General features: G+C 38.4%; 1 pseudogene; it reads left to right on the top strand.

Moving 5' to 3' along the window:
• The first annotated feature begins 3,049 nt into the window (after window positions 1-3,049).
• Window positions 3,050-3,442, top strand: LOC123825264 (annotated as a pseudogene).
• The last annotated feature ends 1,747 nt before the right edge of the window (window positions 3,443-5,189 follow it).

Below are 5,189 nucleotides of genomic sequence, written 5' to 3'. Positions count from 1 at the left end.
TTCTTTTTTTTTAAGTAGCCAAAGAAGCAACTAAAATGCGATGTGTGACCACCCATTTCTTTCTCACACCACAACCAAGAAAAGTACTGAGTTTCAAATATGCATCCAGAATATGTGCATGCCTGACACCACAGCCATCCAAAAACATACCAACCTAGCTTTTACAGCTTCATTTGTTTGAGGAGCTGGCGATGAAGATGAGCGATGGACGTACGCAGTCCGTGTCGGGCTTGTGCGGGCCGTGGACAGAGAGCACAGCTGGAGACAGACTTCGGGGACGTGGTAGGAGAGTGACCTGGAACTGATTACAAATTTACAAATTAAATAAAAATTGACAAACAAGTGGAATAAAAATATATGATTCTTGTGTATAATTTTTCAATATTAGTTTTCAATATAAGTGAAGCACTCTGTATTAAATTTCCTCAGGTTCATGTTACAAAGCAAAGTGTTATTTTAAGGATAAGCCTACAACAGTTTAAGATAGATCTTGTTAAACATAAGAAACTTGTTCAGTAGCAGAATTTTCTTTTTTTCACTTAATTAAAGGTCATGACCAATTAAAAAATACAAACATATATTAAAGATGACTTTATTATCATGGGGATACTCAAGCTATCATTTAAAACATCATCTAAAAAAGTACAGCTTTATTATATATATGTACATATATACATATATATATTTGTGTTAAATACCTAACAATACCTAACATACATATTTCAGTATCAGAATTTCCTTAAAGTCATTACTTAGTTGTTTCCTAACTTGAATAAGCCCAATTTATGGGTTTTAAGGCTCAGAGCAAGACAAATAGAACAATAAATTTCTCAAGAAATTCTAAACAATGTTCTTCATACACTGCTGCTGAGATAAAGCTAGACCTAAAATGCTCGGTGGTGAGCTTTGTCATCTGTACATCTGCCCCGTGTCTGCAGGGGTAGTTTCCATGGCAAGCTCCCTGTGTGCGGGAAGCAGGGCGAGTGGAATGTCTCTTGCAATGAAGAACTTTTCAGTGACAGTGATAAAGGCCAAGAACCTCCTTCTCACAAATGATTGAAAAACAGAACACGGAGGACATTTTTATTTTGTTTTGTTTCCTTTGTGTGGTATGTGACTTCAGTGCAAATACCCTTTTAATCAAGAATACAAAGACAGCCACCTTTGCTGGCTAAGGGGTTTCCAGAGACGGCAGTAAACATATACAACTCTCTTTTACCATTTTTTTTGTGGGAAAATTCCTGCAGGTTGTTATTTCATGCTCCTGTTGTGCACTTTTGCCTCCTCTTGGAAGAGGGAAAAAAAATTTCAAAGGGTTATTTAAGTGTAAACTAAATAAAAATCTAGAAAAACTTGAAGTGCTTTAAAAGCTGAAATTTATCTATTGTCATTTATATTTTAAAACTTTGAGATATAATTGACATATAATATTATATTAGTTTTAGGTATACATCATAATGATTTGATATATGTGTCAATTGCAAAATGATTACCAGAATTAGTTTAGTTAACAGTCTCCACCTCACAGTTACAAGTATTTTGTGTGTGTGATGGGAACATTTAAGATCTACTCTCTTAGCAACTTTCACATATAAAATACTGTCACCCACAGTCACCAGGCTGTACAGTCCATCCCCAGGGCTTACTCTTCTTACAACTGGAAGCTATTCTCATTAGTTTTTAGAAATATAAAAGCTTTGGGAAAGAATACAGAAGCCGCTATGGACTGGAGCCTTCCTGTTCATGCATTTTTTTTTTTCTTTTTGAGTTGAGATGAATTGAACCTGTAGCTCTAAAGAAGCAGGCTCTGTTTCCCTTTCACCTTTTAATCATTCTTTTCTCCCACCTTGTATGGCAATAGGCTCTCTTACTCCTCCTTAGGTCCTCTTCACTCTTTTTCCTAATTTCAATTCTAGGGCAACCATAGCCCATCTGCTTCCAAGTCTCTCCTTAAGCTTTGCTTCTTCTAGGTAATCTCTCCTGACTCAGGATGTGCTAACAGGTATGAGGGCACAATGCAAACCTTCTCAAATGCACAAAACATAAAGTGATATTTCATTACTACTGCTGTCATCATCACTAATAAGAAAATGGAATATTTGATTCTTTAGCCTTCTGAGATACTGTGGTCCTTGTCTTCACCAAATATGAACAAATACTTCTCCAGAATAATCATTGGCTTGGTGTTTAAACTGCTGTCAAACAGGACACATATAGTATCTCATTTTAATAATGCAACCCTTTTAAAATCACAAAGTTAATGTCAAACAAAGTAAAGGTATAAAAAAGGTGCCTCATTTGGGGCAACTAAAATAAAATAATTGGCTTGTGTCGAAGTGATGCTCAGTATGCGTATGTACTGTTGGCACACTTGTGTGAGGTCTTGGGCAGATATCACCAAACAGGTCCCTGGGGCCAGTCTCCTCTGCTAGTGTCTGTACATGGCAGTGAGTGTGACTTGGGGCCTGAACCTGTGCCGTGAAACATCAGTAAGGACCCTGTGTTATACAAACTATATTTGTATCAGTTAAAGGAATATAAATTGGTACCTTACAATAAAAGATTAGACAAAAATGAGAAGTTCAGCTCTGGACAAATAAGATCTGGCACCCTCCCCAAATGGGCTGTTATGTTCATTCTGACAACTTACATCCCGTGCTATCACAGCTACCTTATTATACTGTTCTAAAGGACGGGAGAGATGATAAACATTTAAATAAACTAATGAACTAATTTAGAAATTAAAAAGTTATCTGTTGGTTCTTTAGGACATGGAAACTACAGACATTTAATTAAATAATTTACTTTTTAATTCACTGAACCATCTTACCCCCTATTTTTTCACGTATACACCTAAACAATCAGATAAACATATTAAGAGAGAAAAACTTTTCTCCTAGAGATGAAGAATAACCACCAAAAGTTCATGTAAAGTCAATATTTTAAGGAACTTAAGGTGGGATCTTTCAAATCTTGTCATCTGACACCAAATAATACAATTTAAAGGCCATTTTAGCTCTTCTGGGAACGGTGTCATTAGGTATTCACAATGGTCCAGCATTTGACATACTGTCAGAGGCTGTCCTGCAATACAGCCTCTAACAAAACTAGACTGTCCTGAACCCCTGGCAATAGAATGGTTTACCTCCATACCAAAAAGGTTGGGAAAGCACCAAAATCTGCATGTGGTGTGTACACAGGCCGACTTCGTGGAGTTCGTGCTGTGAGATCTAAAGTTCTAATGAAGTTGTCTAAAACGAAAAAACCTGTCAGTAGGGCCTATGGTGGATCCATGGGTGCTAAATGTGTCTGGGACAGGATCAAGCGTGCTTTCCTAACTGAGGAGCAGAAAATTGTTGTAAAAGTATTGAAGGCACAAGCACAGGGTCAGAAAGCTAAATTAAAAAAAAAAGAAGCTTTTTTGAGTAATAAAAATAATTAAAAGGCAAAAAAAAAAGAGGCCATTTTGAAGATGCGCTAAAGTCCCAGGCCAAACAGCGATGCTGCCTGCCCCTTGTCCTGTGTGCTGTGGACATCATCAGCACAGCTAAAGAAGATCGCAGCCAGGCCTGGACTACGACACCATGCAACTGGTTATTAGCCATTAAAAGAGAAATGTTTACTTATTCATGGCCACTAGTTTTCAGAAGGAAAGGCAAAGAGGTCTGATTTTAAATGCTGCCTTTTCTTTCCATCCTAAAGCTCATCAAGATCATTCACTTTTTCTTGGAAGTGTCAAAAGCCCATTTCTGTTTTCCTTTTGCCATTTTAACCAGAATACTGATAAAAAGGGAAGGGCAGTTGCTATGAGGCAGAGAAAAATGTCCTGGCAGTTGAGAGCCCTCCATCTATCAAGGGGAATTTGCAAAGTTGCCTCTCTTCAGTCCTGTACAGATTTGCAGGATTTTGTGAGACACTTAACCAAAATGGAAGGATTTAAAAACAGAATGCGAGACATAGATGCAGTCATTAAAAAAAAAAACAGATACTCGAGTTTTGCTTCAGAAATTTCTAGTCTTAAACTCTTAAGCACACAGCAGTGATGACCATCTGAGACAATACTTGTGAAAGGATGATCAGTGCAGATGGCTTAAATGCCTTCACTGTGGCACAGGCACCTAAAGATTAAAAACCTTGACTGGGATTATGAGGAACTGCCTCCAACTACAGGGAAGTAGCTCCTTATCTAATTACATAATAATACTCACAAGTTATACTGAATTGCAAAATAAGTGTCCAGAACATGAAACAATATTTTAATATCTGGAAAGACTATTTGGTTAGATATTTACTTATGACTTGGAGGCAATTCATATAGATTATATCCAATATGTATAAGACTTAATAACTTGACTACTTTTTTCTATTGGCCCAATGTCAAAATAATTTTCTCCTTCCATGTCTTTTAGTTCATCTGATGTGAGGAGGCCATAAAGAAACCTTTCTCGAGCAATTCTAGCTCTCCATCCCCTTTCCTCCACGCCTTCCTTCGGAAGGAACAGTTTAAATGAAGCAACCTCCTGGAGCTCCCAGGTCCTGACTGTTCTGACTGCTGGAGATAATTTAGAGAAAGCCCCAAAGCAGAGTTGAGAGGAAGACTGAACCAGCACAAAGGCACCCACCAAAGAGGGGAGAATCCCAGAAGAAGCCAGGAAGGTACAGTGCTTTCTGGAAGGAGGAGTTACAGAGTTTCCCTGGGATACTCAAAACACATGCTGGGGCCTGGGAGCGCTGTTCCCAGGGCAGGGTGGTGAGGCCAGAAAGAATATTTGGAGCTAATCTCAGACTAGGCCCTCCCCACAGCACAACTGCTGGATGAGGGATGCATCTCCTCTTTGGGAGCCTAATACTAAGAGTAAAAACAAATATTTGGTGCTAAAGAGCTCTTAAGAACTGAAGAGTGACATTTACTTATTTCTACACGTCAGTGTGGGCTTAGGATGTTAAATAGATTAAAAGGCTAAGAGAGGTCAGTCAGTCCAGGAAAGATTCCTCTTTCCCTTCTACTGACTTAGTTCTCTTTACAAAATTGTTATCTACCCATGCCACTCTTGTGGAAGGTCTTTTGGAAACGCAAATGATGGCACACCAGGTCCTAGGACATTCTGGAGAGTGTGGAGTCAGTGTCCTGGGGGTGAGAATTCCGGCATATGGGGGTAATGCAATGATGATTTTAGGAAAAATTGAGA

Source organism: Phyllostomus hastatus, unplaced genomic scaffold (genome assembly GCF_019186645.2).
Source record: "Phyllostomus hastatus isolate PE091 unplaced genomic scaffold, TTU_PhHast_1.1 phas_contig_62, whole genome shotgun sequence".
Lineage (NCBI taxonomy): Eukaryota > Metazoa > Chordata > Mammalia > Chiroptera > Phyllostomidae > Phyllostomus > Phyllostomus hastatus.
The sequence above is the reverse complement of the archived record's forward strand: the minus strand, read 5'-3'. Positions and strand labels throughout refer to the sequence as shown.